Source organism: Bombyx mandarina, chromosome 23, assembly GCF_030267445.1.
Source record: "Bombyx mandarina strain Sakado chromosome 23, ASM3026744v2".
Lineage (NCBI taxonomy): Eukaryota > Metazoa > Arthropoda > Insecta > Lepidoptera > Bombycidae > Bombyx > Bombyx mandarina.
The window spans coordinates 16,807,519-16,834,281 of NC_143229.1; the positions used below are offsets into that span (position 1 = coordinate 16,807,519).

The following is a 26,763-nucleotide window of genomic DNA, read 5'->3' on the forward strand; positions in this document are numbered from 1 at the left end:
TTATCATAGATGAACCAAGGATACAGCTCTAATAGTACTCGAGTAAATAGGTACCCTTAGCAATTGCAGAGTTACCTAGGCACATATACATATTATGTAGTTTGTTCTTTCTTCTTTGTAAATGTGTAAAAGTGTGTGTCAGAGATAAGTACTTTTAACCTTTGAACGCCAGAGTCACATATTTGCGATTAACGAAGGCTTGCAACGCTAATTTATTAGAGCAGACTATAGAATCAGTTGTCATACTGTTAAGATTATTGTCATCTGCAGTATTACCATTACTATTATTTAGTTATTTTATAGATAATTAATATTATTATTTATCATCTTAAATACTTTATGAAAATATTTATCAAAAAATACTGCCTTTTTTGTGGCAATAGTATTAATGCCATCCTTTACAAATATATTAAACCGGAAGTACACATAAATCGAATTAAAAGCTTATTACATTTTTTCGTGGCTTTGCCACGTAAATCTAACATCGTATAAAAAACGAGCAAATAAAATAATTAAATTTCGTTTATATCAGCTTAATCTAATACGCCTTTTAAAACGTTCAGGTAAAAAATTGCCATTCGTCTTTGCATCCACGAAGATGATATATGAAGGCACATTGAGCAAAATGTTGTCGAAGCTGGTTATTGACATGTGATAGCAATTGGAAAAGTTTGCCGGATGTTTTCTTAAAATTCGAATTTTCTTATGAAACAAGATCAAATCAACGGTTGGTAAGTGGATCGACCCAGTACAGTATTCGAAATTTTTGTTGACGTCTTTTTTTTTTCTATTTCTTATTACCAGAGCTACAATACATACTGCTTTTTCACTGATGATAGGACCTCTTGTGAGACACACGGGTAGGTACCACCACCTTGTCTATTATATATCTGCCGTTTAGCAGTAATGCGTTTCGGTTTGAAGGGTGAGGCAGCCGTTGTAACTATATTGAGAACTTAGACCTCATATCTCAAGGTGGATGGCGACATTTACGTTGGAGATGTCTATGGGTTCCGTTAACCACTTAACACTAGGTGGGCTGTGAGCTCATCCACCAATATATGCAATAAACAAAAATAAAAAAAACCAACTTCAAGTTATAGCGGTCAACCGCTCCCGCGAATACACTGTAGTGCAGCCTAGTAGAGATGAGTCGTACTAGGTAAATCAGATACCAGGTCCACCTGTTCCTAATCTTAAGAAATATCTAATCCAAATACCTAATCCACATAATCTTCCTAATCTCTTTCACAACCAATACTTTACTTAGCAAGCAATCTCAATCTGCCTATCCCTAATCTCAAGTTCTGAGTTCGTTATTAGGATTTGATTAATGTGATTGTTGGATCATTATTTGAATGATCAGGATTAGGCATTTAGGGATTGTGAGATATGTGTCAGAGTCGAACTGACTAAAACCTCCTGTCGCTCAACAACCAACGTCCAAACCTCGCATGAGACAGAACTCATGACAAGGCAAAGGGGGGAAAGTGAAGCGTTTAGTGCGGAGCACATCTCTCCCATCACCCTCCCCCTCGGGATGCCGGACTGGCGGTCGTCGGCGCCACGACCACCAGCCCTCTCGGTCGGCAGACTGTCCGAAGCCCGCCTAGATGGTGCCGGTTAGAGTGGGTAATCGAGTTGACTTAGCAAAAAATTAAATCAGTTTTTTTTGTGCGCCGTTTAATTGCTTACAAAAATATGTATTTTTTTTTACTATACGATAATTCGTTGAGACACAATAAAATTCCAAAGAAAAAAAAATCCCGTGTTATTTAAATGGGAAATCAAAAATCACGATGCGGCATCTCTAAATATTAATAATAAGAGTTCAAACTTTACCAGAATTGTTTTTTTCGTCATCTTGGACGATATTTTCGTAGTACATAAAGAAAGAAATAAAGGTTTTTTTGGTTTACCCTAATACAAATTCACAAAATTGGATTAGGTGCAGACTAATCTCGTACAATACCTAATACTCGGATCTGTTCTAATAAATCCGACTCATCTCTACAGCCTACATCTCTACAGCCTTCACGATGATTTTTTAAGTTTAAATCTATTGTTTTTTCATCAAGATTTGAGCGGTAGTTTTTGAATTATCCTTAACAATGCATATTAAACTTCGAGTATATACATTGATGATATTCTCATTTATTAAATTCGATTTTTTGTTTGTTAAAATTATTGTATTATTCATAAAATCGACAACACATATTGGCCTCAATAGATAAAGGTAAATACTATTGGCGCCGGATTTCACAAAAATCAATTAGTAATTCTTTTCCATAAACGATGTTAATTAATAACAAAACGATCAATTCGTAATTAAAAACATTGACAAAATTTAAAAATAAACTTTTATCAAGACACAGTTTCTTCCTTATTGTTTGGAGATAATGTAGCTTTAATGAGGTCTATTAGCGTATCTCGGTGATTTTTCCTATGCGTACTTATAGCCTCCCTTCCTGTAGCCTCTGACTTCACCCGTACTGATAGGCGAACTCACGGAGCTTGGCCTAAGAGAATTTGCGAACCTCTGCCCCAGCAAGGGCAATGCTTCGCAGAATCTACCGCCGGATCGGAATCACGACCCACCGTAAAAATTCGACGATCACTAACGAATTACTACGTATTACTATACTCTATTCCAATTACGAAGTCTCTTTTGACACTTCTTAGAACGTACATAATTCCTCACGTGTCGCATAATCTATCTATCTATCTATATATCTATACTTATACTTATCTATACTAATATTATAAAGAGGAAAGATTTGTTTGTTTGTTTGTTTCGAATAGGCTCTGAAACTACTGGACCGATTTGAAAAATTCTTTTTCCATTAGAAGCCGACATTGTCCCTGATGAACATAGGCTACTATTTAAAAAAATTTTTTTTTTTTTTTTGTTTCATGTGTGTTTTAATGTTTCCGAAGCGAAGCGAGGGCGGGTCGCTAGTATATATATAAAAATGAATTGCTGTTCGTTAGTCTCGCCATTCTCGCTCACGACTCGGTCGTGCGCGGACGTGCTTTCCGATCCGTGGCCCGCTTGCGAGCTGCGTCTCTGAACTCACAGTTGTGCTCGACAGTGTAGTGACCGTGAATACATCGTGCGTACAATTCAGTAGTGCGGACGTGCCGATCCGTTGGTCGCTTGCGATCTGCGTATCGAGGTCCATTTTTGTGCGCTAAAGTTTTGTAACCGCGAACCCACCCTTACCAACTGCCTTTTTCAAGGCAAAACCAATCGCTACGTTCAGCTTCCTGTGGCACTCACAGGCTAGCGATTTCCTAACCCTTCCCAAAACAACAGTCTTTTTCAAGACTAGACCCCCGCTCGCGATTCTGCCTGCTGTAGCACTATACAGCCCGAGCGGGTTCCTTTCCTTTTCCCCGCCGATTGCCGTTTTCACGGCATAGGCATTCCCCCCCCCCCTGCTCCTTGCTGTCCTGCAGCACAGGGGGGTTACAAATCCTATCCGGGGCCTCGCCTTTCGGCGAGTTCAACAAAAGTCCCGGGGCCGCCCCCCCCGGGCAAGAAGACCGAAGAAATGGAGCAAGAAGATATTAGGGATATTGTCGGGTTCCTCCGGGATAGGTACCCGTCAATTAGGGCCGAGTACTTAGAGTATAGGGCCGCCCGTGGCAATCCCTCCCCCCCCGCGTCCGTCGCCGCATATTTCAAACGTGCCTCGGAGGCACGCCGCGCGCCCCCCGCCGCCGCGTTAAGTTCGAGCGCACGTTCCGACGATGCGACTCAAGAAGCGCCTAGCGCTACCCCCACCCCCGCGCCCGCGTCGACTACGTCATCGCGCGTCTCGTCCGTCGCGACCTCGATCGTTTCGAGTTCAGGCTCCGATACCGAATCGGAGATGGATTTCGAATCCGCGTCAAGCCCTCAGCCTGGAACTTCGGATGGGTTCCAAACCGTAACGCGCGGTAAAAAGCGTACTCGCGCCGTGGAGTCCCGGAGCTCCACGACGAAGCAGACTAAATCCGCGACCGCCTCCCGCCCGCAGGTAGTCGTGACACCGGAGTCGGACTCCGCTCGCCGTGTAACCCCACCGCCGCGTCCCAAACCCGCGCCCGCTCCTAAAGTAGCTGCCCCGCCCCCGCTGATTCTCCAGGAAAAAACTGCGTGGAACCGCGTTTCCCAGGCCCTTCAGGCAAATAAAATTAATTATACCCATGCGCGTAACGTCGCGCATGGGATTCAGATAAAGGTCGCAACGCCGGGCGACCATAGGGCCCTCTCTTCATACCTCCGAAAGGAGAACATAGGTTTTCACACCTATGCTCTTCAGGAGGACCGCGAGCTCCGCGTAGTAATACGCGGAGTCCCCAAGGAGTTAGACATCGACTACGTTAAGGAGGATCTGATCGCTCAGTCACTCCCTATAGTTAGTGTGCATCGGATGCACAGTGGGCGGGGCAAGCAGCCCTATAATATGATTCTTGTCGCGTTGGAGCCAACCCCGGAGGCCAAAAAGAAAATTTCATGCCTCTCGAAAGTTTGCGGCTTATCCGGGGTCTCCATCGAAGCCCCCCATAAACGTGGCACTCCCGGGCAGTGCTACAGATGCCAGCTATATGGCCACTCGGCGCGTAATTGCCACGCGCGTCCCCGCTGCGTGAAGTGCCTCGGCGATCACGCTACGTTAGATTGCGTTAGAGATAGGGAAACCGCGACCGAACCCCCAAGTTGTGTCCTATGCCTTAAGCAAGGGCACCCCGCGAACTACCGTGGATGTCCTAGGGCTCCGCGCAAGCGTTCAACCCTCCCAGCTCCGCGAACCGTCGGCCCAAAGACTTCGGCACCCTCAGTGCCGAAACCTGCCTTCGTGCCGGCTGCAGTTCCCACGGTTTCAGCGTGGAAAAAGCCGCTGCCATATACGAAGGCGGGAACGCAAACCGCACCCCCGCCCTCGCTCGCGACACGCCCCGCGCCCCAGCCCCTGCTCGCACCTCGCCCCGCGCCCGCGTTCCGCCCCCCGCAACCCTCTGCCGTCAACGACTTCGCGCTCGTGCGCGACTTCGTCACCGCTGTTAACTTCGACCGTCTGCGATCGTTCGCAGACGCGATACGTAGGTCGGTAACCCCCGAACAGAGACTCGCGGCCGCGTTCGATCACATGGACGTATACGAGTCCGTGTCCCGCACTTTATAAAAATCTTTACCGGTAATCAATGGCGCAAAAAGGTAGAGAAAAACCGTATTCCCTTACGTTAGCATTCTACAATGCTAACGGACTCGCGCGGCAACGCGATCAAATTTTCGAATTCCTCCGCGATAATCTTGTAGATATTCTATTAGTGCAGGAAACCTGTCTGAAGCCCTCGCGTCGCGACCCGAAAGTCGCGAATTACGTCATGGTTAGGAATGACAGACTCACCGCCTCCAAAGGCGGGACTGCCATTTACTATAGGCGGGCCCTGCACGTTGTCCCTCTCGATACTCCCTCGCTCTCACATATCGAGGCGTCAGTGTGCCGTATCTCGCTGACGGGACACCAGCCGATCGTCATCGCATCCGTTTATCTCCCCCCGGACAAGCCCCTTCTGAGCAGTGACATCGAGTCACTGTTCGGCATGGGAGACTCCGTCATCCTGGCAGGCGATTTAAATTGCCACCACACTAGGTGGAACTGCCATCGTACTAACGTTAACGGTAGGCGTCTCGACGCGTTTATAGACGACCTCACCTTTGAAATAGTCGGTCCCCCAACTCCAACATGTTATCCGTATAACATCGCGCTCCGTCCGAGCACTATAGACCTGGCATTGCTTAGGAACGTAACTCTGCGCTTGCGTTCCATCGAAGCAATGTCAGAGCTCGACTCAGACCACCGACCTGTCGTTATGCAGCTCGGTCGCCCCCACAACCCAGTCACTGTTACGAGGACCATGGTGGATTGGAATAAGCTGGGCACGTGCCTAGCCGACACCGCTCTGCCAATCCTCCCTTACGGCCCGGATTCGAATCTATCCCCCGAGGACACCGTCGAATCCATAAACATCATTACCGATCACATATCTTCCGCGATCATTAGATCTTCTAAAGAAGTCGATGTGGAGGACAGCTTCCACCGCATCAGACTGTCCCCCGATCTTAGGAATCTCTTAAGAGTTAGGAACGCGGCAATCCGGGCCTACGATCGTCTTCCCACGCATTCAAACCGGATTCGGATGCGTCGTCTACAACGCGAAGTCCACTCCCGCTTAAGCGACGCGCCTAACGATAATTGGCATAGTTATTTAGAACAACTCGCGCCCTCCCACCAAGCATACTGGCGACTAGCTAGGACTCTCAAATCCGAAACTACCGCTACTATGCCTCCCCTCGTACGCCCTTCAGGCCAACCACCGGCATTCGATGACGATGACAAGGCTGAGCTGCTGGCCGATGCACTGCAAGAGCAGTGCACCACCAGCACTCAACACGCGGACCCCGTACACACCGAGTTAGTCGACAGGGAGGTCGAGCGCAGAGCTTCCCTGCCGCCCTCGGACGCGTTACCCCCCATTACCACTGACGAAGTTAGAGACGCGATCCACAACCTACAACCTAGGAAGGCACCCGGCTCCGACGGCATCCACAACCGCGCGCTAAAATTTTTGCCAGTCCAACTGATAGCAATGTTGGCTACAATTTTAAATGCCGCTATGACGCACTGCATCTTTCCCGCGGTGTGGAAAGAAGCGGACGTTATCGGTATACATAAGCCGGGCAAACCGACAAACGAAACTTCTAGTTACCGTCCGATTAGTCTCCTCTCGACGATAGGAAAAATTTACGAACGGCTCCTTAGGAAACGCCTCTGGGATTTTGTTACCGCGAACAAAATTCTCATTGACGAACAGTTCGGATTCCGCTCAAAACACTCGTGCGTACAACAAGTGCACCGCCTCACGGAGCACATTCTGATAGGACTAAATAGGCGTAAACAAATCCCGACCGGCGCCCTCTTCTTCGACATCGCGAAGGCGTTCGACAAAGTCTGGCACAACGGTTTAATTTATAAACTGTACAACATGGGAGTGCCAGACAGACTCGTGCTCATCATACGAGACTTCTTGTCGAACCGTTCGTTTCGATATCGAGTAGAGGGAACTCGTTCTCGTCCCCGTCAACTGACCGCCGGAGTCCCGCAAGGCTCCGCGCTCTCCCCGTTATTATTTAGTTTGTATATCAATGATATACCCCGGTCTCCGGAGACCCATCTAGCGCTCTTCGCCGATGACACGGCTATCTACTACTCGTGTAGGAAGATGTCGCTGCTTCATCGGCGACTCCAGATCGCAGTAGCCACCCTGGGACAGTGGTTCCGGAAGTGGCGAATAGACATGAACCCCACGAAAAGCGCAGCGGTGCTCTTCAAAAGGGGTCGCCCTCCGAACATCACTTCGAGCATCCCACTCCGTAGTAGGCGCGCAAACACCTCCGCCGTTAGTCCCATCACTCTCTTTGGCCAGCCCATTCCGTGGGTCTCGAAGGTCAAATATCTAGGCGTCACCCTCGACAGAGGGATGACATTCCGTCCCCATATAAAAACGGTACGCGACCGCGCCGCGTTTATTCTAGGACGACTCTATCCAATGCTTTGTAGTCGAAGCAAACTGTCCCTCCGTAATAAGGTAACTCTCTACAAAACTTGTATACTCCCCGTCATGACGTATGCAAGCGTAGTGTTCGCTCACGCAGCCCGCACCAACTTGAAATCCCTTCAGGTTATTCAATCACGATTCTGCAGGATAGCCGTCGGAGCGCCTTGGTTCCTTAGGAATGTGGATCTCCACGACGACCTGGAGCTCGACTCCCTTAGTAAGTATCTACAGTCGGCATCGCTGCGCCATTTTGAGAAGGCGGCACGACATGAGAACCCTCTCATCGTAGCCGCTGGAAATTACATACCCGACCCAGTAGACCGAATGGTAAACCGTCGACGTCGCCCAAAGCACGTCATTACGGATCCTCCTGATCCATTAACGGTGCTTTTAGGCACCACAAGCACCGGTCACCGTCCTCGTCGAACCCGTCGCTTGCGACGAAGGGTTCGACGAGTGAACTAACCCATAGACACAGCCCACTGAGTTTCTCGCCGGATCTTCTCAGTGGGTCGCGTTTCCGATCCGGTGGTAGATTCTGCGAAGCACTGCTCTTGCTAGGGTCAGTGTTAGCAACTCTCCGGTTGAGCCCCGCGAGCTCACCTACTAACGTTAGGGCGAAGCTGAAATAGCCTCTCAAGGCTATCAGCATAGGTAGGAAAAAAAAAAAAAAAAAAAAAATTAGTCTCGCCAAAACTCGAGAACGGCTGAACCGATTTGGCTAATTTTGGTCTTGAATTATTTGCGGAAGTCCAGAGAAGGTTTAAAAGGTAGATAAATATGAAAATGCTCGGAATTGAATAAAAATAACAATTTTGTTTTCCCTTTGATGTGTCCCCCGTCGCGGACGGATTCCTTTTGTTTGTTTTAAGTTTATTTTATACAAAAGTTTTGGTCTTTTATTTATCGATTGAGGCACTACGAAGTCTGCCGGGTCAGCTAGTTTGAAATAATAATCATTTTTTGTTCATGATCGTAAACATCATTTAAAAAATACACAATCAATCGTAAATCATTAAACAATTAATTCACACACACAATAACATATTAATAACATCTGTCTAATGGGACTTCGTTGGAGTTTAAGTAGCTCAGTGTTTAACCCGGCGAACTATCTCAATGATTTTTGTATGAATGTGTTTCAAATGTGAACGCTTTTATCAAAACCAGTGGTCCCTCAGTAGTCGAAATTCGACTATAATTTGTGGTTTGTTATTTGTTCTCCGTATTCGCGGGATAGTTATCTTTTCTTTTTTTTTTTGCTTAGATCGGTGGACGAGCTCACAGCCCACCTGGTGTTAAGTGGTTACTGGAGCCCATAGACATCTACAACGTAAATGCGCCACCCACCTTGAATTTATTCCATTATTATTATTATATTATTATGAATATATTATTTATTAATTTTATGAAAAATGATCAAAAAAAAAAAAAAGGCCTATGTCCAGCAGTGGGCAGATAAAGGCTGATGATGATGATGATGATGATGATGAAAAATGATAATATGGAGTGAAATGAAATGAAGATGATTAATTAGAGACATTAATCAACTGGCATGAAACTAAATGAAAAGATATGGGGTGAAATATATTTTTTAATGGACTTTTTGGAGGATCACGAGAAGTTACGTCCAGCAGCTTTTTTTCAAAAGCGCCAAGACTGCCCTGTTTTTTTCAAATGTGCCAAAACTGTTTTGTGGTCAATTCCCAGTTCTTCAGCTACGTCGGTATGGCATCCATTTTATCCGTAATAGGGAGACCAGAGCGACGTGCATCTTTGACATCAAAATTTCCGGATTAAAAACGCTTAAACCAAATTTGTGCTACTCTCACAGACAATGCACTAGGTCCATAAGCATTGCAAATTTTTTTCGTGGCTTGCGTTGCATTTTTACCTTTTTTGTAGTAAAATTTTAAAATGTATCGAATTTCTTCATTAGACTCACTCAACTTGACAGTACGAAAAATAAATAAAAATCACAAATTTCCCTTATATGAATTTGGAATTATCTTCTTTAAAATTTAAACTTTTAAATGATACCAAAACCAGCCAGATACAAATAGTATAGCCAAAGAGATTTTATTACAATTTCATACATACTATAATGCGGAAAGACTTTTTCCCCAACCTTTTACATCATCGTGGAAGTTATTAAAAATTACCAGTCTGCGAGTTTTGAGCACCGACATGGTCGAATCGCTTGGTACAAAGCATCCTTCTTCAAACGAGGCTTGCGGAGAGCCATATCCAGGGACTTGGCTCTGCCCCTGGCACCGCTGATGTCCATGGGCGAAGGAAATCACTAACCATCAGGTAGCCCGTATACTTGTCTGCGCTTAAAGGCAATATAATCAAACGATAAAGTAAGCTTTCTAATTCTTTTAATTCTACTAATCGTCTAATATCTATACTAATAATATAAAGAGGAAAGATTTGTTTGTTTGTTTGTTTCGAATAGGCTCCGAAACTACTGGACCGATTTGAAAAATTATTTTTCCATTAGAAGCCGACATTGTACCTGATGAACATAGGCTACTTTTTTTAATTTCTTTTTTAATTTTTTTTTTTTTGGTTTCATGTGTGTTTTAATGTTTCCGAAGCGAAGCGAGGGCGGGTCGCTAGTATAAAATAAATCCATACGATATCTGTTTATTTATATAATAAAGTGCAATACACATAACCACTTACATTTATCGATGCGTACACAACAAGTATTTGTTCTATTAAATGTACAACAACTGTAATAAGTACATAGATTTTATCCGCAGAATAACATCGTGTAATAAAAATCAAACCCGCAAAATTATAATTTGCGTAATCACTGGTGGTAGGACCTCTTGGGACTCCGCACGGGTAGGTACCACCGCCCCGCCTATTTCCGCCGTGAAGCAGTAATGCGTTTCGGTTCGAAAAGTGGGGTAGCCGTTGTAACTATACTGAGACCTTAGAACTTATATCTCAAGGTGGGTGGCGCATTTATGTTGTAGATGTCTATGGGCTCCAGTAACCACTTAACACCAGGTGGGCTGTGAGCTCGTCCACCCATCTAAGCAATAAAAAGATAAAAAGAATATAAACTCCTTTAAGTGTACAGATTACTGTGTGTTTAGTGCAAGTTTTTTAACTTCTCGATCGCGTAAAACTTAACTGGTTGGAACAGCTTCCCATGTTCCAACTCCCTACAAACTTGAGTTAACTTTTACGCGATCGAGACGTTAAAAAATTCGCACTAAGCCCACAATTAATAATTAATTAATTTATTTATTTAATAAATGAAAAACGACAAAAATAATACTTAAAACTGCGAGCATTGACAACTATGATTTTAAAACGGATTTGTTTGGTGTGTAACTGCGTGAAAATGTGTGTTGGTATATAAAACCTCTATAACTTTAATAAACAATAGTTTAAGAAAACTAAAAAAATACGCTTTTATAGAAAATCCAACTTAAAAATAGAAAATAAATTGTAATAAATTTGAATTAAAAATAGTATAAGAAAAAATGATTTTATTGTGATGATACGAAATGATATTATTAAAGTGTATTTTGTAATTTTTTTTAAACTATTATTTATTTTTCATTTTTAAGTTGAATTTCAATTTTTTCAATTTTTTTTTCTTTTTTCAATTTTCTTTTTAATATTGAATTTTGTCATCGGTCCTTAATAAGTATACCAAATTTCGAGTTAATCCGACGTTTTGAAGGGGGTCAATATCACGTTCAAAGATTCCGTTACAAACATACATACGTCTGAAGCTAATAAAAAGATTTTTCTTAAACAGTTTCGCTCACCTGTCATTCAATGAAGAGAAATAAATCAATCTTACATAATTTTATAATATTATTTTAAAAATATTAATTTAAATATAGATATTAAAGGCTTTAAATGTTGTTTTAGGTGATAAACTCACTCTAATTGATCTGATTGTCACGGGATTACCGAATTTTATTGCAGATATAATTGATAGGAATAATTTAAAGGAAACTGAAGACTTATGTATTTAATAATTTAAGAAGCTTAGAGCTTAAGGTAAACCAAAACACATATTTTGATAAAATGATAAGTATTTCCGAAGGTAAAATTAAAGAGAAAAATATAAAGCCCTTAGTTGGTCCGTGTAAAATTTCTGAAAAGGAGAATAAAGGGATTCGTTACCACCCTGAATCCAGATGTTGGTTCAAAGTTAAAAATGATCATAGGCCAAAAAAGATCAAATAAGGAACGTTAACAATTATGAATTAGAAATGGAATTAAAAGAAATTGATCCAAAAACTAATAAGGCCACCATTAATAAAAATTAAATTACGAAAAAGGACACTTTGGAAACATCAGGAATCTATGATTCAGGATCTAATGTGTCCGCAATAAATTCAAGATTGTTATCTTTAAAAAAATACCTACTTATGATAACACAGTAGGTTTAAAAACAATTAATGGCGTAAAAAAATCTATAGGAATGGTTACTTTTAAAATAAAAATTTAAAAAATTTAAAAACATCAATATTTTTGTTATAAACGACGACAACTTTGACTATGATTTCCTAGTCGGGTTAGACTGTATACAAAATTTTCATTTGGCTCAAAACGAGAATTTAAATATCACCCTAAATTTCCCCGGCAATAATAAATAATAAAGACAACATAAAAAATAAAGAAAAATAACCTATAAACACTAAAGATATTCCAAGCATTTCAGGTAGTGACATAAGAAATAAGCGAGGAAATACAAATTTTATAAAACTTGTCCAAAAAGTAACACCTGATTATAAAATTGAATTGATTCAATCAGATCAATCCAGGCATTAACTCCAAAGACTTTTTTTTTATTGCTTAGATGGATGGACGAGCTCACAGCCCACCTGGTGTTAAGTGGTTACTGGAGCCCATAGACATCTACAACGTAAATGCGCCACCCACCTTGAGATAAGTTCTAAGGTCTCAAGTATAGTTACAACGGCTGCCCCACCCTTCAAACCGAAACGCATTACTGGTTCACGGCAGAAATAGGCAGGGTGGTGGTACCCATCCGCGCGGACTCACAAGAGGTCCTACCACTAGTAATTACGCAAATTATAATTTTGCGGGTTTCATTTTTATTGCACGACGTTATTCCTTCACCGTGGAAATCAATCGTAAACAATTGTGAAGTACGTATTTCATTAGAAAAATTGGTACCCGCCTGGGATTCGAACACCGGCGCATCGCTCAACACGAATAGATCGGACGTCTTATCCGTTAGGCCACGACGACTTCAGTTTTTAATGTATAACTCCTAATTTAACAATGACCACGCGCCTGTTAAGTTGTCATGACAACACTGTACTTATAATTACGGTAGCGTTTTAAGGTTATAAGAATTAAATCAAATAACTCGCTTTTGGCTTCAAATTTGAAAACGACCCATTAATAGGTCGATTTTTAAATAAAAATGTACTACTTACGGTTGAATGTAAATAACATGTCCTCCGTTATTCTTCTCCGATTCTTGGAACAATACAAAATCGATTACGTGTATATAATCACACTATGATATAAGATGCGAAATTAACTTTTAAAAAAAAAATCTATAATATTACAGATTGAAAAACTTTTCGTTCTTATTAATATCATTGATATTATTATGTATTATAAAATAATCTTGTTCGTTATTATTGTCAACAAAACTTTTGAAGTACCTGAAACAAAACAAAAAGAAAAATGATTGTTAATTTGTTTCCTGTCTAAAGAACTGGTGGTAGGACCTCTTGTGAGTCCGCACGGGTCGGTAATGCGTTTCGGTTTGAAGGGTGGGGCAGCCCTTCTAATTATACTGAGACCTTAGAGCTTATATCTCAAGGTGGGTAGCGCATTTACGCTATAGATGTCTATGGGCTCTAGTAACCACTTAACACGAGACGGGCTGTGAGCTCGTTCACACATCTAAGCAACAGAAAAAAAATATCTCATTTAATTACGTTCACGGACATTCCCAACGGGCATTGAACAACCAAAGCGAATTATTTGCAGGAGCTTCCTGATAATTGTTGTCTCAACAAATATATTGTTTATTAAAACATGCACATATCTATATATTAATACGTGAAGCAAAAACTTTGTACCGCTTTTTACGAAAATTGCGCGGACGGAGGAGTGTGAATTTTCCCACACTTATAGAGAATATAGAGAAGGAGTGCAGAATGCAAATTTTTTTTTTAATCAAGCATCATCTATGCATTAAATCAATAAAAGACATTACACACCCCACCATATTGTATTGTAGTACACACACACATACGCATTTATACTCTTTTGTTTATTGTTTATCAATCTGTGGTCAAATTGAGAATAGATTAATATTGTTTGTCTTTAATATTATTTTGTCTATAGTGTAGCCTTGGCGAAATCTGTGATTATAGAACAATGATCATTATAGAAATGTCACAATAGACTTATGCCAATGTTCAAATTTATAATTTAAATTAATTATTGTCGAATTTCGACCACTGAATGACCACTAGTATATAAAAAAATCGCCTGACTAAACTAATAGCTTTTCTATGTACTCCAAAATATACAAGCACTGGAATTTTTATTTTCTTCCTTTATTTATGCACAGAACAAATTACAACCATAGAAATTATAAGTTATAAATATTTCTATATATCAATCTGGATTACAATTCAAAACAAATTATCTGTATCTTAAGATATAACAAAAAAGAATCATCAAAATCGATTCACCCAGTCAAAAGTTATGAGGTAACAAACATAAAAAAAGATACAGTCGAATTGAGAATCTCCTCCTTTTTTGAAGTCGGTTAAAAAAGACACTAATTGAAGTTCACATGAAACAATTTTTGTGAAGTTTTCGTAAAGTTATTACTAATTCACGCGCGATTAAACTTATTAATTACCTTTGATTTTAAAATCACATTTCACTTATTACGTTTAAGGTATCGTTAATTAGACCACTAAAATTCACCTGAATTATTATTTTAATTGAACTTTATTGTATTACGAGCAGTTAGCCAATGTTTCCACAATATAATCACACGTATTTTTATTAAATATATACCTTCAAATTTATTATTTTGAGTTGTGTTGTTTCCAAAATAATAGTAATCACAGGTTTTTTTTTCAGAATACCTACAAATTTCTTATTTTGATTAATGTGGGTAATATATAAAAAATATATATTTTTAAAAGGATTTTATGACCTGGTAACTTATACCTTTAGGTCAATCTTATTTTAATTTATATTCTTATTTTTATGAAAAATTATAATTGGAGTAAAATGAAATGAAGATGATATTAATTTGAGACATTAATCTCAGCTGAGATGAAAGTATATTAATAATATGAAATGAGATGGGATAAAATGGTGGTTATTTACTGAGACTTTTTCAGTGAACTTTTTGGAGGACACCGAGAAGCTACGTCCAGCGGCTTTGTTTCATTTTCAAGGGTAGGTACCACCGCCCTGCGTATTTCTGCCGTGAAGCAGTAATGCGTTTCGGTTTAAAGGGTGGGGCAGTTGTTGTAACTATACTTGAAACCTTAGAACTTATATCTCAAGGTGGGTGGCGCATTTACGTTCTAGATATCTATGGGCTCCAGTAACCACTTAACACCAGGTGGACTGTGCGCTCGTCCACAAAACTACACACAATAGAATAGAGATCGCAGCGCATAAAACAAAACTTCCACTGTTCCAAAATCTTCTGTTATAAAAATAATTAAAAATTAATTAGCGCTTTCATTACGCCCTCGCTCATTTTTAACCGTCTTCGCCATCTTCCTTTTCTCTGTCATACTGTCTGTCATTCTCTTTTCCCTTTCTTACCGTTTTCTCACACTCACATATTAAAACTCCGTTCCACATTCTTTTCATAAGTTCCGTTCTTACCAATCCTACATAATATTTAAACTATCAAACGACTTTTTTATTACTTAGACTGGTGGAAGAGGTCAAGTTATTTTAAAAAAAGGACAAAAACGAATCAAAGAAAAACTTACAAAACGTTAAAAACGGCAATAAAAATTGCACTGCTCATTTTACACACACACGCGCGCTCTTGATCTCTCAATAATCAATTGAAATAATGTTATTATTCTAATATTAAATATACGTCACGTGGCCCACGATAAAGCGCCGTGTGAAGACAACTGAATTAATGCAGCAAATAATTCATCTGACACGAATTAAATAACTATCGTACATAGAGTAAATAGGTCGCAAAGATGATATAGGCAGAACGTGAACTATAGATATCGCATTAATAGATCGCTTGGATGCTTCAAGCGTTTAATATGTTCCGCGATGGTAGGTACCACCACCCTGCCTATTTCTGCGATGTGGTAACAGCAAAAACCATCACCGCGTCTAAAGTAGACTCATTTCACCCGCTTTGGTAAAAAGAGAAATAGAAGGCGAAAAATTAACAGTATACTAGAGGTCCCGCAGTAGTCGAAATTCGACTATAAATTAAGTGGAATTGTAAGTTTGTACATTATTATGATTGTATATTATACTTCTATAATCACGAATTTCGCCAAGACTACCCTATAAAAAATATTAACAAAGACAAACAATATTTAATCTATTCTCAATTTGACAACAGACGTCAAGAACAAAAGTTTGACAATAAATAGTATGCATGCGTGTGTGTAGTGTGTGTAATGTTTTTTTTACTGATTTAATGTATCTTTTTGCATAATTTTTTTTTTTTTTTTTATTAATTATTTAAAATTTTATTATTATTTATTAATTATTTTATTATTATTTAAAAAAAATATTAGCATTGTGCACTTCTTCTCTATATTCTCTATGAGTGTGGAAAATTTCATACTCCTCCGTCCGCGCAATTTTCGTAAAAAGGGATACAATATATAGATAATGGAATGGTGACATTAACAGAAACAAAAAGTCGTTACATATTTAAAAAAAAAACGACACAAAAGTCTGTATTTGGAAACGAAATACCACCATATTGATCGGCAAAAGGCTATATATGTCTTTAAGCGACATTTATCTTTGTAATTAATGGCGCGTTTTACTTGGTATTAACTACAAAAGTTTGATATTTCTAATTGACCTTTATTCCATTCAAATAGCTGAAGAAGTTTTTTTCTTTATGATATTTTACCAAAATATAATTGCATAAATGTCGCTTAAGCCAAATACCTTTTCACCCCTCGTTAATAATATGTATATACATAAGAGAATTTAATGAAGATGCTATAACGTTATGGCAGCAATTCTGAGCGAGCTTATTTACAACATTCTTTCCGTAACCTTCACAATACAAATGGTCTCAGACTTTTATCAGAGAAACTACACGACAAGAGTATGTCCTGTTCTTTTTTATTGCTTAAAAGGATAAATCAGAGTATAGCCACAAGATGGTAAGTGTCACCGCCGCTCATAAAAGCAAGCTTTGCGCAGAGCCAATAGTCTGGCTATTGCTAAGTAATATTTCATATTTTTTTATTATTATTTTTTTATTGCTTAGATGGATGGACGAGCTCACAGCCCACCTGATGTTAAGTGGTTACCGGAGCCCATAGACATCTACAACGTAAACGCGCCACCCACCTTGAGATATAAGTTCTGATGTCTCAGTATAGTTATAACGGCTGCCCCACCCTTCGAACCGAAACGCATTACTGCTTCACGGCGGAAATAGGCGGAGTGGAGGTACCTACCCGTGCGGACTCCCAAGAGGTCCTACCACTAGTGAAGTACAGACACGTGTACATTCTGCAGGACTCTCTTCATTGTGGAGGTCATACTGGCATGTTTTAGAAACGTATTTCCTTAGGAGAATCGGTATTTGCCTACTGGATTGAAACACCGACACGACCGCATACTAATACATCAGGCGCCTTATTCTTTAGGCCACGACGCCTTCTCTCTAATCTATTCTCTCTCTCGTCTATTTCTCGTGAGATAAATCATGCGTTGCACTAATGAACTTAGGGTATTGAATTGAATTTAGTCCTTGAACTGGAGATCGAGTATCTATGCTCTTTAAGTTGAAAACGATAGGAAATTTAAAAGAAAAACTACTACATATAAGGACACTTCGAAGTGACCGCTTGCTCCGAATTAATTTGTGCTAATACAAAATAATTCTGAATTTAGCGTTATACAGAATTGTGCTGGTCTCGTCCCAATCTATCGCTGCAATAACAAATAGTGTTCAAATTCATCCCCTTTTTATTGCAAAGCATTAAAAGTATCAATTTCTTTAGTTTTACCATGTCTTAATTCATTCTACTTACAATAAGACCAAGGAAAGTGTGTAATTTTTTGACTAACTCTCAAAAACGGTTCTGACATGAATAATCTTTGACTAATTATATTAATATTATGGGTCACTTATCGTTGTTGTCGTGTGAGATAAAGAATAACGAATTAAAATCATTCAACAAATCCTAATTATTCTTAATGAAGCTCAACACTTTGATTTGTATGCATTATGATTATATCCATTAATGAAATAAATTAATTGCAAACAAGATTATCGGTTACGTTGAAACCGAAGGACTGGGCTGATAACGGCTTTAAGGAATAAATGTGGTTCAGATATGTACGAGAAGAGCTCGGGATCAGTACAGAGCTGCAGAGGACTGTGTCTATAGTAGTGTAGTATAGGACTAGAGGCTAGATGTAGGTCGGATCTGTGTCGGTTTGTGTACGAGAAGAGCTCGGGATCAGTACAGAGCTGCAGAGGACTGTGTCTATAGTAGTGTAGTATAGGACTGGAGGCTAGATGTAGGTCGGATCTGTGTCTGTTTGTGTACGAGAAGAGCTCGGGATCAGTACAGAGCTGCAGAGGACTGTGTCTATAGTAGTGTAGTATAGGACTAGAGGCTAGATGTAGGTCGAATCTATTTGTGTACAAGAAGAACGAGTGAAGCAATTCTTTTGAATTATCTATATTTCCTCACACAGCAAGTATTTATCACATGTGTATTCCATTGACCTTTAATTCGTTTTGGAGACATCACGATTTATCAGTTTGATCCCATTAATCACACGTGACCAAAATATTACTTGTAATCGTAAACAAAGTTATATTTAGTATTGGAGCGTTAGCGACGGAATTTTTGAAATAAGCACAAGATAATCTTATAGTCGAGAGAGCATTTATTGAATAAAATAACAAAATATTTTGAATATAGCACTTAAAAAGGATAATTAATTAAATTACATGGATAGTGTTTTGAATGTTCTATGATATTTAAGCCACAAATGACGTCATCCACAATGTAACTGCACTCGGACGCGCCTTGTAAAATTTGGGCAGCAATTATGAAAAACGTGAACTGTTTCGGTCAAAATTAAACGTTGTATGTGAGATTTGGCTTGATCACGCGAGTACAGAGATGAAACTTAATTAGGCTTTCACAGTTTACGTCATTAGTATCATTCATAGTTTACGTCATTAGTCTTCTTTTGCTCCACCTTATCCCACTAGGTGGGGTCGGCACAGCTAATTTTTCTCTTCCATTCTCTTCTATCAGCCGTCATCTCAACACTCACTCCTCTCTCTCTCATATCGTCATTCACACACTCCACCCATGTCTTCTTCGGTCGACCTCTTCCCCCTCTACCTTGCACTACCATTTCCATACCTTCCTAGTCACATGCATCTTCTCTCTACGCATCACATGTCCACACCACGCTAACCATTCCGATAGAGGCACCCGTCACGTGCGGACGTGCTCATCGTCCACTCGATCGCCCGGTCTTTGTTCGCCCGGCTTTTGTTAGCCCGGCCATTGTTCGCGCGGCCTGTGTTCGTGATACATCTGCCGACCAAGTGTGTTTCCTGCAAGCTTTTATTTGTTTTGTTTTAGTTATTTTTGTGTTCGTGGAACATTTGCCGACAAAGTGTTTTCCTGCAAGTATTTATTTGTTTTGCTTCTTTTTGTAATTTCTGTTTTGTTGTGCTTTTTCTTTGTCCTGTAGTAATCGCGCCGCATTGCCACCTGTGTTCAATAGAACCGCTCAGGTCCGAGAAGTTGGGGCCTCGCCGCAAGGCGAGTGTTTTCAAGACCCGGGGCCGCCCCACCTGGGTACTCAGCGATCATGGACGCTGTATTCGTGGAATTCCTCCGACTTCGTCACCCACAGCTCGCCTCAGAGTTTCTGGCTTTCAAGGCCAATCACACTGCGAGCTCTCTCGAAGACTCCGCCGTGCCCGCTGCTCCTGCGTCGCCTTCGTGCAAAGCGTCTACATCGAGCACCGCAGCCTCCGTCGTGCCTGCCGTTCCCGCGTCGCCTATACTGGCGAGTAAAACTACTGCGTCGTCCGCCGTGGCCACCGTTCCAGCAGCGCGATCATCCGCGGCCTCCGTCGCGCCCTCCAAAACTCCTGCTTGTAGGTCACCTGCGCCCGCCTCCTCGTCCTCCGACTCTGACTCGGAGATGGAGGTCGACCTCGCCCCCGCCTCATCGACGGATGGATTCACCCTGGTACAAAAGGGTAAGAAGCGTGCCGCGGAGTCTCGAGCTCTCGCGGCCGCTAAAATTAGCAAAGCCGCGAACGCGTCGCGCCCCCGCCCTCAGACTCCCGTTGCGCCTCCAGCCCGTGCCACTCCGTCGCCGCGACCGGTGGCGCAATCTAAAACTCAGACCCCTCCCCCGGTTATCCTTCAAGAGAAGGCAGCTTGGGACCGAGTTTCCCTGGCCCTTAAGGCCAAAAATATTAATTTTGCCAGCGCCCGTAATCTCGCCAACGGGATTCAAATAAAAGTAACGACACCCGACGACCATAGGGCCCTCTCAAGTTACCTCCGAAAGGAGCGTATAAGTTTCCACACTTATACGCTCCAGGAGGAGCGCGAACTCCGCGTTGTCATACGTGGAATCCCGAAGGAGCTAGATGCCGATCTCGTCAAGGCAGATCTGATAGAACAAGGCCTACCAGTAAATTCCGTGCACCGCATGCACACCGGCCGCGGTAGGGAGCCATACAATATGGTTTTAGTCGCCCTCCAGCCTACCCCCGAGGGTAAGCAAATTTTTAACATTCGGACCGTCTGTAGGCTCTCCGGTATTGCCGTCGAAGTCCCCCATAAAAAAGGCACTCCTAGTCAGTGCCATAACTGCCAACTGTACGGGCACTCTTCCCGTAACTGTCACGCGCGCCCCCGATGTGTTAAGTGTTTGGGCGATCACGCCACGGCCCTCTGCGCTCGCGACCAAAAAACCGCGACGGAACCGCCTAGCTGTGTCCTGTGCCGAACACAAGGTCACCCCGCGAACTACCGTGGATGCCCCCGAGCTCCAAAAATAAATCGCCGCGTCGCCCGTCAAAACCGCCTCCGAGCTTCCGGCCCAGACATCAAAGCCACGGTACCCTCTGTGCCGAAGGCTAAGCCTGCTTTCGTGCCGGCGTCGGTGCCCAGCGTCTCGGCTTGGGCTAAACCGTTGCCGTACACGAACACGGCTACAACTCTCTCCCCCGCGACTCGTCCCACCCCCGCGATACGTCCCTCCCCCGCGACCTGCCCTCCGACCGCGTCCGAAAATCTCGCTCTAGCGATTGACTTTTTTCAGTCGATCAACTTTGAGCGTGTTAACGCTTTGGGTGACGCCATTCGCGCCGCCTCCACTGCACAACATTTCATCGCCGTTGTGCAAGAATACGCTGACGTATACGCGTCGTTAAATACGTACGTCCTCCCCTCACTCCGCCGGTAATTTTTTTTTTTTTCCTACCTAAGCTGATAGCCTTGAGAGGCTATGTCAGCGTAACCCTAACTTTAGTAGGTGAGCTCACGGGGCTCAAACCTGACGATGTTGCTAACACGAACCCTAGCAAGAGTCGTGCTTCGCAGAATCTACCACCGGATCGGAAACGCGACCCACTGAGAAGATCCGGCGAGAAACTCAGTGGGCTGTGTCTGGGAGTTAATTTACTCGTCGAGCCCTTCGTCGCAAGCGACGGGTTCGACGAGAACGGTGACCGGTGCTTGAAGTACCTAAAAGCACCGTTAGTGGATCGGGAGGATCCGAGATGACGTGTTTTGGGCGACGTCGACTGCTTTCCATTCTGTCCGCAGGATCGGGAATGTAGTTACCGGCGGCCACGATGAGAGGGTTCTCGTGTCGTGCCGCTTTATCGAAGTGGCGCATGGACGCCGACTGCAGATACTTACTGATGGACTCTAAGTCCAGGTCGTCATGGAGGTCGACATTCCTGACGAACCACGGGGCTCCGACGGCTATCCTGCAAAAACGGGATTGAATGACTTGGAATGATTATAAGTGTATGCGGGCCGCGTGAGCGAACACTACACTTGCATAGGTCATGACGGGGCGTATGCAAGTTTTGTAGAGTGTCACCTTATTTCTAAGGGACATTTTACTTCGCCTACATATCATCGGGTAGAGACGTCCTAGAATGAAGGCGGCACGATCGCCTACCGTCTTGATGTGGGGGCGGAATGTCATCCTACTGTCGAGGGTGACGCCTAAATATTTGACCTTCGGGGCCCACGGTATGGGCTGGTCGAACATCGTGATTGGGCGAACGGCGGGGGCGGGGGTGTTGACGCGCCTAGTCGGGAGAGGGATGCTCAGCGTGGTGTTCGGAGGGCGACCCCTTTTGAAGAGCACCGCTGTGCTTTTCGTGGGGTTAATGTCGATGCGCCACTTCCGGAACCACTGTCCCATGGTGGTAGCTGCGGTCTGAAGTCGTCGATGAAGCAACGCCTTCTTCCTACACGAGTAGTAGATGGCGGTGTCATCGGCGAAGAGCGCCAGATGGGTCTCCGGAGACCGGGGTATATCGTTGATATACAAACTAAATAGTAACGGGGAGAGGGCGGAGCCTTGCGGGACTCCGGCTGTGACGTGACGGGGCCGGGAACGCGTTCCCTCGACTCGATATCGGAACGAACGGTTCGACAAGTAGTCTCGTATGATGAGGTCCAAATGTTGTTGTTCGGAACTTGTATATATGCGCTTTATCTTGAAAATGTCGTAAGCGAGATTCAGGCATCTGTCAATTATCTTGCGTTGTATGATGGCTACCCGCCACAGGTTTTTAGCGTGCTCCTCCGTCACAAAAATACATAAATATCTATAGATATGTCGGAGACAATCATTAGTTTAGTAGCCAAACTAAACGCAACACGATTTCCGAGAGATGGCAGCACGATTGCAGTATCGGCGGAACTCGGCTAACTTCGTGCTACAACAGAGCCTAGCCGATGGAGGCGCGCAGACGCCATCACACTTACCAACCAGCCTTCTTGAAGAGCGGTGCCTCCGTCCTAAGAACTCGTTTGCTAACGTCAAGAGAAGATTTCTAAATTGTTCTAAGACAACAAACGTGATTGGTGAACTCAATATTTCTATTAGCTCGATCACCCTATTGGCCCCTACGATGTCTGACGATGGTGTTAATAAATGTGGCTTCTCCGACAGATATATTTATTTGAATGTATATAACTATGTATATCAGTGTCTGGTTCCAAGCGAACTCCAATTCCGGACCAGACGATCGCGTGTGGTTTGTCCCTGACCATTGACCCATCAGCACTAAATTTGGTGTATTGCGTTAGGCTACAAAGGTAGTAACACAAGATCTATGCGATATTACAGAGATGAATAATGTACCGGTCAGGTTTTAATAACTGAACGATTATTATAGTACGTACGGAGCGTTGTTTGTATGTTTCCAACAAGTCGCAGGCCAGCATTACGTGTAATTACACGGAACGTTATGGTATGATTCGGAAAACTGCGCGGAAAATACCGCGATAAGCGTCGTCGTAACGTGATTGTTTGAGAAGTTCAACGTTGGAGAGGACTGAACGATACGAAAGTAATTCATGTTTTTTTTTATTGCTTAGGTGGGTGGACGAGCTCACAGCCCACCTGGTGTTAAGTGGTTAAGTGGTAGGACCTCATGTGAGTTCGCACGGGTAGGTACCACCACCCCGCCTATTTCTGCCGTGAAGCAGTAATGTGTTTCGGCTTGAAGGGTGGGGCAGCCGTTCTAACTATACTGAGACCTTAGAACTTAAATCACAAGGTGGGTGGCGCATTTTCGTTGTAAATGTCTATGGGCTCCAGTAACCAGTTAACACCAGTTGGGCTGTGAGCTCGTCCACCCATCTAAGCAATAAAAAAAATCGTCCAGAATTTCTGTGTGCGTCTCGTCAAAGTATGTTTGAAGCTTATGAAACATTAAATGCCTTCAAACGACTGATTATGAAGCATTTCGACGCTTGAAAGGCAAACGTGACTAAGCGACAATAACTGCTTTATACATAAATGATAGACAAAACATAAAATCGAATGTTCAGCATACCTATTTCTGCCGTGAAGCAGTAATGCGTTTCGGTTTGAAGGGTGGGGCAGCCGTTGTAGCTATACCTGAGACCTTAGAACTTATGTCTCAAGGTGGGTGGCGCATTTACGTTGTAGATGTCTATGGGCTCCAGTAACCACTTAACACCAGGTGGGCTGTGAGCTCGTCCACATATCTAAGCAATAAAAAAAAAAACCTACGCTATCTTACTCACTTACACGTTACAACATATCTCACAATCCCTAAATGCCTAATCCTAATCATTCAAATAATGATCCAACGATCACATTAATCAAATCCTAATAACGAACTCAGAACTTGAGATTAGGAATAGGCAGATTGAGATTGCTTGCTAAGTAAAGTATTGGTATTCGATGCGCAAAAAAACATATTTCTAGGTCTATTAAAATCATTTCAATCCTACAGCTAGATTCGTTAAAATAGATTTTTTTTCAGGTATTTCAACTTTAAATAATTAGTCTACTGTAAAGTTCACGCATTGTCGCTTAGTCACGTTTGCCTTTCAAACGTCGATTTTAAATCGAGGGGTGAAGGCTATTTAGTTTAGAAGCGACATTTCTTTTAACACTCGACATTAATATCCTCGTAATTAGAGACGCGTTTTGAATTCATTTAAGTTTACTCCATTGAAATAGCTGAAGAATTTTTTTATGTTAAGACATTTATACCAAATTTTAAAGTTTTAAATTTTTTCGTGATAGATATAACTAAGATAGATAGATAGAACATAGAATTAAGTGGGCGCACACAGACTAAGCGTAAGTGCCCGTTAGCGGTTTTTTTTAATTTGTGACACTTATTTTGCGAAAGAACAATGGCAGCTGTCTATACAATATTTTACCTGATATCTATTTGAGGCGTCTTGAAATTAAAAAAAATGCTAAAACGATAGGAATAACATACTTAAGCTTAATCAGAAATATTTTTGTTATGAGAAAGTCACAAAAAAAGTTATTAACGTTTTTACTTTATACTTTACTTAATTTGAGGATATCTATCAATAATAGATGTCTCTAATTTTTGTAGGTACGAACTATAAAATAAATTGAAAAAATAAGTAAACGATATGTTTAAATAATATTTTTAGTTTCATTATCATAGATGAACCCAGGATACACCTCTAATAGTACTCGAGTAAATAGGTACCCTTAGCAATTGCAGAGTTACCTAGGCACATGTAGTTTGTTCTTTCTTCTTTGTAAATGTGTAAAAGTGTGTGTCAGAGATAGGTACTTTTAGCCTTTGAACGCCAGAGTCACATATTTGCGATTAACGAAGGCTTGCAACGCTAATTTATTAGAGTCTATTACTAGAGGTCCCACAGTAGTCGAAATTCGACTATAATTAATTGGAATTGTAAGTTTGTACACATACTATAATCACAAATTTCGCCAAGGCTACACTATAATTTTTTTTAATAAAGACAAACAATATTTAATCTATTCTCAATTTGACCACAGACGTCAAGAACAAAAGTTTGACAATAAATAGTATGCATGCGTGTGTGTGTCAAATACATGGTATGTGGTGTGTGTAATGTTTTCTTTATTGATTTAATGTATCTTTTGGGCATTATTTTGAAAAAGTAATAGTATTGTGCACTTCTTCTCTATATTCTCTATAAGTGTGGGAAATTTCATACTCCTCCGTCCGCGCAATTTTCGTAAAAAGGGATACAAAGTTTTTGCTTCACATATTAATATATAGATTATTTATCATTTTAAATAATTTATGAAAATATTTATCAAAAATACGACCTTTTTTGTGGCAATAGTTTTAATGCCATCCTTTACAAATATATTAAACCGGAAGTACACATAAATCGAATTAAAAGCTTATTACATTTTTTCGTGGCTTTGCCACGTAAATCTAACATCGTATAAAAAACGAGCAAATAAAATAATTAAATTTCGTTTATATCAGCTTAATCTAATACGCCTTTTAAAACGTTCAGGTAAAAAATTGCCATTCGTCTTTGCATCCACGAAGATGATGTATGGACGCACATTGAGCAAAATGTTGTCGAAGCTGGTTATTGACATGTGATAGCAATTGGAAAAGTTTGCCGGATGTTTTCTTAAAATTCGAATTTTCTTATGAAACAAGATCAAATCAACGGTTGGTAAGTGGATCGACCCAGTACAGTATTCGAAATTTTTGTTGACGTCTTTTTTTTTTCTATTTCTTATTACCAGAGCTACAATACATACTGCTTTTTCACTGATGATAGGACCTCTTGTGAGACACACGGGTAGGTACCACCACCTTGTCTATTAGATATCTGCCGTTTAGCAGTAATGCGTTTTGGTTTGAAGGGTGAGGCAGCCGTTGTAACTATATTGAGAACTTAGACCTCATATCTCAAGGTGGATGGCGACATTTACGTTGGAGATGTCTATGGGTTCCGTTAATCACTTAACACTAGGTGGGCTGTGAGCTCATCCACCAATATATGCAATAAACAAAACAAAAAAAAACCAACTTCAAGTTATAGCGGTCAACCGCTCCCGCGAATACACTGTAGTGCAGCCTAGTAGAGATGAGTCGTACTAGGTAAATCAGATACCAGGTCCACCTGTTCCTAATCTTAAGAAATATCTAATCCAAATACCTAATCCACATAATCTTCCTAATCTCTTTCACAACCAATACTTTACTTAGCAAGCAATCTCAATCTGCCTATCCCTAATCTCAAGTTCTGAGTTCGTTATTAGGATTTGATTAATGTGATCGTTGGATCATTATTTGAATGATCAGGATTAGGCATTTAGGGATTGTGAGATATGTGTCAGAGTCGAACTGACTAAAACCTCCTGTCG

At 41.6% G+C, this 26,763-nt stretch overlaps 1 protein-coding gene across 1 annotated transcript in view; it reads right to left on the reverse strand.

The window, feature by feature from the left end:
• LOC114246566 (fatty acyl-CoA reductase 1) overlaps positions 1-21,863 on the reverse strand; it is a 272,794-nt gene extending 250,931 nt beyond the window's left edge. The window contains exon 1 of the mRNA XM_089737816.1: positions 21,762-21,863. The gene's annotated coding sequence lies outside the window, so the exon portion shown is untranslated. The remainder of the gene's footprint in view (positions 1-21,761) is intronic.
• Positions 21,864-26,763: the final 4,900 nt, after the last annotated feature.